The following is a 10,194-nucleotide window of genomic DNA, read 5'->3' as shown; positions in this document are numbered from 1 at the left end:
AAAAATCCAATTTTAAAGTATTTAACAGAAATATCTGCTGCAAAATCAAATTCTAAAAAAATGATGAAAAAAATATTTTTCTCAATAAAAATAAAATTTTGAAAAAAATTTTCTTATAATTTTTATAAAATATGAGAATCCGAAAAAATTCAGAAATATTTCTTAGCCTAAATTTTAAAAATAGTAAAATGAAAATTTTCAACTTGCTTGTACAATTTAGAACATTAAAAATAATATAATATTTTTATAACTATTTCTAAAACTAAAAATAAAAATAACTGAACTTTCTCGTCATTTTTAATTTTTTATTCATATAATTCGTTTAACCATTCCGCAAAATATTTAAACAAAAGACAATGGTTAAACATAACCCCAGTTGAGACACTAGTTAAATTTTTTCACTAGTTAAATCTTTTCATGCGAATCCCAAAAGCCTCTTCATCAAAAAAAAAAAGGACAAATGAAACGCGAATTATTTTATTTGAGGAACTCTTCCGAAAAAGATTCCAAAGACGGATTAAAAAATAAAAAACTCTTCATTCATTTCAGTCATTTGGTGGTGGTTTTGCCACCGCCGGAAAAAGCATCCTTCACGGATTGAACAGCGTCTGTGACAGCAGCTACTGCGCTTGCCAAGACGCCGCCACGGGAACCAGAATCCTCGCCGTGGTCATTCCGGTGAGACACCACCACCTTCTTCTCCTCTGGTTTCTCACTCCCCGCCGGCGACCGGTAATCTTAGGTCAGCAATTCTTATCCATTGCACCTTCGTCAGCAATTCCTTATCCCACATCCATACCATTAATTAGAACCAAAACACAGAGGCTGCGTTTGTTTGTTAACATCAATCTCCAGTTGACTTAAATTTAAGTAATCTATGTAAATAGAAAGTTAGAAATCTTGACTCCGTTAGCCTTCAAACCAGTTCTCAGCAAAAGCAAGCAAACATAGGCATGCAGGATTTAAAATTTGAAAACCAAACATACCTGATGTCTCAAAGTTCAAACGAAGTGTCTGGAGAATACCGCACGGCAAGACCTGCACTATTTATTGAAGTTTGAATTTATTAAAGAGAACATGAGAGGAAGTATGGTGATTTTAGATTTAGATTGGTGAGAGAACACGTTGCAGGCGAGGTGGCAGCTCCTAGTTTAGCGGGCGGACACGTATGTATGTGTGTACGTAGGTAGCTGCAATTTGAAGCGTCTACGTCATTGGCTGTCGATTACTGCATGCATCTCAGCGGCGAAGAACCTGCATTCGACTGGAGTCAATTCTCCCACGTTGATCGATTTTGAGAGGGAGTAGGTTGCCGAATCACGTTAAAAAACAATTAATTTTTTATTTACAATCACTTATTCGTGTCAAGTTTAAGAAATAGATGAAAGACATTGGCCTCAACGTTTGAGAAAAATACATGGCTTTTCATTTCAGTTTTGTAAATTTTAAATTTCTTTTATGATTTGTTAAAAAATATGAACTTTTTTTTACTGTTTAATAAAATGCTAAGTCTTATACAAAGTATAAGTGCTTTAAAAATTATATATTAAGATTTTGTAATTTTTTTTGAAACCCCAAATAGAATAATGCCTTTTATCTTTTATAAAATTATTTAAAATTTAGAGATTTAATTATAGTGACATTCAAAAGTGATGCTCTAATTATTCAAAGTTTGATTACAATCACTTGCAAGCTAATGAGAGAAAAAACAACTTTAGGAAATTCAGCATATGATAGGCTCCATATACTCTTCAATACTTAATTTGGTGTTAAATAAAATAAGATAAATCTTAGTAATAAATATTATTGTGGTGAAAATTACTTATAGATATTGCCTATTATCTATTACTTACAATATATATTGGATTACCTTAATTGTTTGGCCCACTTGAAATTTGAGTGGTTCCCCTTAATTTTCACTTAGTAGACTCTGAATCTAATATTATATATTATTGGAGTTGTCTTTAGCATGATGTAGGGGTTATACCTTTATTGATAGGAAGATTATTCATCCCGAGATTATACAACTCTTTGAGGTTTTTTATTAATTTTTGGGATATAGTTGTATTTTGTCATGGCTCTTATTTTTAATCCTAGAAGGAAAATTTTTAAGTTTTGGGGTAGATTAGTGTTTTTTAAGCCATTTTCTTTATTATTTGCTCAATTTTGATGCTAGGTGTTCCTCCTTGCTCATTAGGATGAAGATGTTTCTTTTTTCTTTCAAGCAGTAAGGCTAAGGAGCCTCCTATACTTCTTATTATTCTTCTTATTCTTAAAAATGATATTTACCAATGTACGTTCAAATTGTGATGGTTTTCTTTTTCTTGCACATTTCCAAGTTGCCTTCTCATTATTTGAATTAGCTTCTTCTTAATTAGTTTCAAGATTGCCTTCTTTGAATTGAGATGGACTTCTTTCTCTTATACACGTCCTCAGTTTGCCTCCTCAATTGTTTGAATTGATGTGCCTTCTCTCTTGGGCGTCTTGATCATGAGGTTATCTCATTAGCTAATTGAACCAAGGTGACCTTTTTTTCTTAAATATCTTCCATGGTTACATAATCAACATGGCCTTCTTTTTCTTGGTCATCTTTTAATGTTTCTTCCTCGGTTATTTGAAATGAGGTGACTTTCATTCTTTGGTATCTTTTAAGGTTACCTTTCTCAATCATTTTCTTCCTCAACTATTTGAACTCATTTGTTAAGTATTTTTGGATGTTGCCTCTCCTCTACTGTTCAAATAATCTAATTTCCTAAGGTTACTTGATCTTTAATTGTTTGAATGAAGTGAACTTTTTTCTTTGGAGATGATACCTCCCATTTCTTCTTTGGATTTGATTTTGGCAAGAGTAATAAAAAGAGTATTTAACTAGTAGGCTTTAGGCACCCTTAATAGATGAAACTTGTGGCCTCTTAAGAATCAACCTTAATTTAATTGTTTATATCAACTACTATCTTGTTAGTTTAAAGTGATATTGTTCCAATAGTGATTGCTCATGAATTTGAGCTTAATTACTGCAACCATTAACCTTGTTGAGCTATATGTTAAATTCCTAAAGGCTTACTCCATGGCGCTAACATCCTCTTTGTTGGGAATTAACAACAAATTCCCGAAACCTGTGAGAAACAAAATAGAGAAAGAATACACACCAAAGAAAAACCAATCACACGCACAAGACAGTATTTACGCGATTCGACAATTTTGCCTACGTTCACGAAATTGTAGGGATTTCACTATTATTAGGAATAAAAATACAAAGAGTGCGACGGTACAATGTTATCTCTCTCGCTCTCTCGCGAAGTGTGACCACTTACCATAATCACCCAAAAATAATCATTTTATATGCTGCGAACAGAGTTTCGAATGGGCTACAAAACGGGCCCAAAAATTTTCTTGGGGGCATTGCCTCCGGACCCCCATGGATTAAGCCTTATGATAGAAATCTCTTATTAAAAAAAGTTGGGTCATCATCCAGATTTAACACAATTAGGCTCCACAAAAGCCCAACATTATTACCCCAGTGAACTAACTCTTAAATCCTCAATCCCATAAGACCATACGAGGTTTGCTTAATTGTCCTATGTATTTTTAGCCTCACTGGCTATATATTAAATCCATGGTATCATAAGGTTATACTTGGTTAGCCCGATTACATTGACCTACTATTAGCCTTGATAGGCCGCCAACTAAGTCCTTCACACTATAAGACCATATGAGGTTAGTTTATTTACGTTAACCTATTATTAATCCCATTAGGAGACCTATTAAATCCTCACTTCCATAAAGTCAACTAGGTTATACCCAAGAGGGTCAATGAAGGATAAAACCTCAACCCAAATCAAAGGGTTGAATGATAGGGAAGAAGAAGAAGAAGAAAAAAATAAAAATAAAAGTAAAAATAAAAAGGCCTAAGAGAGAATAGGAAGGGGGAAAGACCTATAAATCTTTTGTCTTGAAATGATTTATCATCATATCTCATTGACTAGCTAAGGGGGAGTGGGGGATAAACTTTTAAGATAAAAATCAAAACTGTGGATTCATTGGACCAGTCACTTCAATTCTCTCAAAGTGCAGTGATAATTTTGGTATAATCTCCCCAATCACTGAAAGAGGAAAAAACAATTACTTTCTTTATTCAAGGCCAACATGCTCATCTTGGCCTCAAAATATTAGATAAATATCTAGACCTTGCATCTATAAATTATTGTAAAGTTATTATAGAGTCACTTAGGCATTACCTTCCATCTATCAATTATTGTACAGTTATAATAAAGTAGATATTTAGGAGTAATTTGGGATCTTGTTCCCTTTCTCATGTATTATATACAACTTGTTACGTTGAATATTGAATATAGAAGAATGTCTTTCTTCAATTTTAACATGGTATCAGAGCAGGTTCTCTGCATATATTTTTTCAACACAGTTTGATTTTTTTTTTCTACAATCATGTCCAACATCACATCTCTAGAGGTCTCCTCCACCAATCCAACATCCCAACCAATTATGGATGTATCTTCTCCAATCCAACACACGGATGACTTGCTGCGAATGTAAGAATTCAAGTCGTAGCAGATACAATGATCTGAGTCATAAGACACAATAATGGCTTGCTTCAAATATAAGAATCGGAGTCATAGAAGATACTATGATTCGAGCCACATGACGCAATGATGGCATGCTTCGAATGTAAGAATCTAAATCGTAGCAGATACGATGATCCGAGTCATAAGACACAATAATGACTTGCTGCGAATGTAAGTGTGACGACCTGCTTAATTTTTACATTTTTTTTATAATATAAATATCAAAAAGCTCAGCAGATCATAATCCACCTGGACCCGTGGGTACCAGGGATACATCAGAAACACATCACGGAAGCCTATACAACAGGAAACGTAAATCATAAACACCTCATTATATCATACATCACAATACTAGAGTTACTACAATCACTGTATATATATGTACACAATACACAACCCAAAAGATATATAGGGTCATTCCAAAAAATACATCCGACCCTATCAAAACACTTACCCTTCTGAAAGGGCAGACCAACCGTACTAGATTAGCGGGGCTTTACCCGCTCTCCTATCAGGGCTCTTGAAATGTTTATAAAATTTGGGGTGAGACACCTCTCAGTAAGGGAAATAAACTAATACTAGTGTGTGGCAACATGAGTATTTTGTGTCATACATATATAATACAGAACATATTCAGTAAACTGTTATGTCAAATATAGGAAAACATATATATCATCAAAATATGGCAGAACATATTACATTTTCATAAACATATATCATCTCATATAATAATAATACGAAAATAATCCTGGTAGGTTAGCTGGCTGTTGTCATGTATTACCCCCACATGATTGGGTTGTGTGGCCCGAAGGTGGGACCTGACAATGGTTGGCTGACCACTGTCAAGTCAAAAATACAGTCTATAAGTCTGATGGGTCTGCTAGACCTAGTCCGTACACCAAGGGCGCTCACACACTTCTTAAAAACTACATTGACCATCCAATCTCACATCACTCCGTACAGCGGCGTTAACACAAATATCATGATCATGATGATCATGGACACATAGCAATGGTACCGTGCAAGTGCTAGCCTAGACCAAGCCAACCAGGTTCTGATATCATATAACATATACTGAAACTGTGATACAATAATATTTCATATCATTAATTATTAAATCAATCATATCACTTTGCATATATACGTATATCATGAAAATCATCTGCCCGTATGCCGATATTTCACATTTTACCATAGTTCGACCCGTATACCGACAAATCATATCCATAGCATAGCCCGTACGCCGGAAATTCATTTCCATAGCTCGGCCCATACACCAGCAAACATATCCATAGCTCAGCCCGTACGCTAGCAAATCATACACGTAGCTCGACCCGTAAGCCAGCAAATCATACACATAGTTCGGCCCGTACACCGGCAAATATATCACAATATCGGCCCGTACGCTGGTTTTCCATTATAAAAATCCATATCATTAACACATTCCCAGAAAACAGTTTTTCATTATAATTCATACTCATGCCACACTAAACAGGTTTTTCATATATTTAACATACCATCATTTTCAGCAATATTTTCTAAATATAAATCATATATAAATATATTTATTTCCCTCAAATCAAATGCTATAGTGTAACGACCTAGAAAATATTGAGATTTAAATATTAAAGAGAGAGGAAAATGAAAATAGGAACAGAAAGAGACAGTAGACTTCGTTGACGACATCGCATTTTGGGGATAATAATAATAAATTTCAAGGAATTGCCAGGGCTTCGTCGACGAGTACATAAAGAATTTTGTCGACGAATACAGGGCTTCGTCGACGAGTACATAAGAAAATTCGTCAACGAATACAAGGCCTCGTCGACGAGAAAATACCGAGAGAGGGTCTGGGGCAGTCTGAATTTCGTTGACGAATACAAGGCTTCGTCGAGGAATTTACTAAAGGATTCGTTGACGAAGTGACGTGTCTTGTCGACGAATCTGGCCCTATAAATAATGGAAAACTGGGATTCTTATCACTTATCCGCAGCTCTCTCTCTCTCTCTCTCTCTCTCTCTCTCTCTCTCTCTCTACGTCTCCCTCTCCCTTCTCTCTACAATTTTGACCCCACCAATCACTGGATCAATGATCCAAAGTCACAATGATGCTTCTGGCAGAACTCTCTACAAGTCTGCCGGAGCAGATCGTCGGGAAAACGAAGTTGGATTTCATCCCAAATTCAGGGTAAGGTCTTTTATTCAGTTTTTGACTTCCTGACAGTTATAAGAAATGATGTAGGCTAAGAAATACTGATATTTTATTCTAGGAGATTATTTTTTTAGGATGTTGAGTTAGGAACCCTGTGGGTATAGAGCCAAAATTTTGTAGGGGGCTTTTCAGAGTTAAGGTAAGAGAAATATGCTATACTAGGAGCTTTCATAATGCTATTAGAGATTTCATCGACACATATTTATGCCAGTTTATTATGCAGTTTTTATGAAATATGAGTTTAAATGATTGTGTGGCCTAAGTGATTTTCATGAGATGAAGGAAATTGTATAGCTTTTATAATGTATCATAGTATACTAAATACACAAATATAGATAGCATGTACAGTTTGTATGGTTTTTCCCAGTATATGGAGTTATACAGATATAGACTTATATTTACAGAGAAATTTACATGCATATACAGTCTTTATTTGAATAGTTTTATAAAACAGATAAATACATATATACATATACATGCATACATTTTTACTCAGATCAATATTTATATTACAGCTTTATACAGAACGATATATACAGAGTTATAGTATACCATGTTTCCTATTACCATAAAGTACAGAGTATACAGACAGAGTATATAGATAGAGTATACAGATAGATATACAGAGGTAGCATCAAGATGCTACGGATACAGTATACAGAAATTACAGCATTTACAGTATAGAAAGATAGAGTTATGGTAATTTTGAAAACATGATGAAGAAAACAGTAAAAGAATATATATGTATATATGTATATAGTATCAGATCCCTGGGTTGAGGGGGCCGGTTTGATGAGGTAGCAGCGAGTCCCGCACCTAAGAGAGTATGCAGTTTGGCCGGACTGAGGTAGAGTAGAGTATATTGACTTATCTGGAGGGCCGACCAGATGAAGTCACGCCTATGGGCCGTACAACCCTATCATGAGGGGTCAAATCATGACGTATAAAGTCCCAAGGATAAAGCACAGTTATGTATATGTATACAGTTTACGGTATATGATGAGTATAGTATGATATTATCAGTATGAAAAGTAGAAAATATAGACGATACAGTATATTTTAAATTGAGAAAGATAAACATGCTTGAAAGATGTTTTTTACAGATTGTTGCATTACAATTCAGTTGCTATTTTTAAAAGTATTCTTAACTTAGCTGCCACACACTAGTAATAGCATATTTCCACTTACTAAGCATTGACTCACCCCATTACTCTAACATTTTTCAGGTGAGCCAGTTAGGCGAGCAGATCAGGCTCACGGATAGAGAGAGTGTTTGATCACCCTAGTTTAGGGTGAGTTTTTGACAGAGTTGGGTATATTTTTTAGCAAATGATGATAGGAGGGCATTTTTGTATGGTTATGGTTTGTAAACACTGGATTCTGGTGTTGTTTTGTATATATGTAAATGATTGTATGATTTGTGTTTCCGCTGCTTAGGTATGAATGTTGAAACACAGATATATATTTTTTTTTTAAAAATTTAATTGAAGAATTTTGAGGTTGTTACATATAATATTATACATACTTTCCATAAAAATACTAACTTAGTTTATCCCCTTACCTAATTCTTGAAAAGCCCCTAAATCAAACACTCTTGCACCCGCAAGTTTTCCCATTCAACACCCTGAAAATAACATTCCCCAGAACTAAAGTTCAGTATTTCTACGCATACTACACTTTCTACAACTGTCAAAAAGCCAAATATTGAGTAGAAAGTCTTACCCAGGATTTGGGATGGTTTCCAACTCAGCCCCACCGACGATCCGCTCCAGCAGACTTACAGAGAATTTTTCTAGGAGCATCGTGGTAGCTTCAGATCATCGATCCGATAGAAAATCGGCCTGAGATCTTAGAGAGAATGGTAGGGAACCGAAGGGTAAGAGAGAGAGAAGTTCTACGCAGGAAATTGACTAAAAAATCACATTTAACCCTACTTATACTGCGGGATTCGTCGACGAGCCACATCACCTCGTCGATGAACTTCAACCCTCGTCGATGAATTTCAGGCTTCTAAAATTCCTTTCTTGGTATCTTCTCATCAACGAACACAGGGGTTTCGTCGACGAGGGTCCTTCAGGATCTTGTCGACGAAGTCGACTGCCTCCTTCTATTCCTGTTTCCATTTTCCTTTCTTTTTATTATTTAAATACCATTATTCTTTGGGTCATTACAGCAAGAATCTGAGCCATAGCGGATACGATGATCTGAGCCACAAAACACAATGATGGCTTGCTTCAAATGTAAGAATCTGAGCGTAGCGGATACGATGATCCAAGCTATAAGACACAATAATGGCTTACTACGAATGTAAGAATCCGAGTCGTAGTGGATACGATGATCTGAGTCACATGACACGATGATGGCTTGCTTTGAATGTAAGAATCTGAGCCGTAGCGGATATGATGATTCGAGTCATAAGACACAATAATGGCTTGCTGCGAATATAAGAATTCGAGCTGTAGCGGATACGACGATCTGAGCCATACGACACAATGGTGGCTTGCTTCGAATGTAAGAATATGAGTTGTAGCAGATACGATGATCTGAGTCACACGACACAATGATGACTTGCTTCGAATGTAAGAATTCAAGTCGTAACGAATATGATGATCCGAGCCACAAGACACAATAATGGCTTGCTACGAATATAAGAATCCGAATCGTAGCAGATACGATGATCCGAGCCACATGACACAATGATGGCTTACTTCGAATGTAAGAATCTGAGCCGTAGCGGATACGATGCTTCGAGCCATAAGACACAATAATGGTTTGCTGCGAATGTAAGAATCTGAGTTGTAGCAGATACGATCATCTGAACCACAAGAGACCATGATGACTTGCTTCGAATGTAAGAATCTGAGCCGTAACAGATACGAGAATCCGAGTCACATGACACAATGATGACTTGCTTCAAATATAAGAATCTGAGTCGTAGCGGATACGATGATCCGAGCCACAATAACACAATGATGACTTGCTGCGAATGTAAGAATCCGAGTTGTAGTGGATACGATGATCCGAGTCATTTCAAGCAGTAATAAGGTGTGAAACCAAATTTTGGAAAATGGTTACCCTGTTGGGGAAATGCGCTTGGGTGTAGGGTCCTAATTTCAATGAATGAATCCACTTGTCCTTGGGATCTGCTGCCCCAGTTTCAAAATAAATTGATGTGTGTCTGGGGTCAACTGCCCTAGTTTCTAGGTAAATCAATGTATGTCTGGGGTCGGCTACCCCAGTTTCAAATATTAGCACAACAGGAGTTGCTCAGTCAACGATGTCAAATGATCATTCAAAAGCTTATTCAATAAGACAAGTGCGAAGGGTGCTCTATTGCTGCTTGTGATGCCAGAATGCAGTGATATGTTGCTATATGTTAACTTATGATGCTAGAATGCAG

The 10,194-nt window shown here is 36.0% G+C and overlaps 1 long non-coding RNA gene across 1 annotated transcript; it reads right to left on the bottom strand.

Moving 5' to 3' along the window:
* Positions 1–455: 455 nt before the first annotated feature.
* Positions 456–1,120, bottom strand: LOC131162075 (uncharacterized). Its single transcript, XR_009138676.1, has 2 exons — positions 987–1,120; positions 456–781 (listed from the first exon to the last, which is right to left on the bottom strand). It is a non-coding gene; the product is annotated as an uncharacterized LOC131162075 (long non-coding RNA).
* Between the last annotated feature and the right edge of the window lie 9,074 nt (positions 1,121–10,194).

This window comes from Malania oleifera, chromosome 8 (assembly GCF_029873635.1).
Source record: "Malania oleifera isolate guangnan ecotype guangnan chromosome 8, ASM2987363v1, whole genome shotgun sequence".
NCBI classification, from domain to species: domain Eukaryota; kingdom Viridiplantae; phylum Streptophyta; class Magnoliopsida; order Santalales; family Ximeniaceae; genus Malania; species Malania oleifera.
This window is presented reverse-complemented; position numbering and strand designations above follow the sequence as displayed.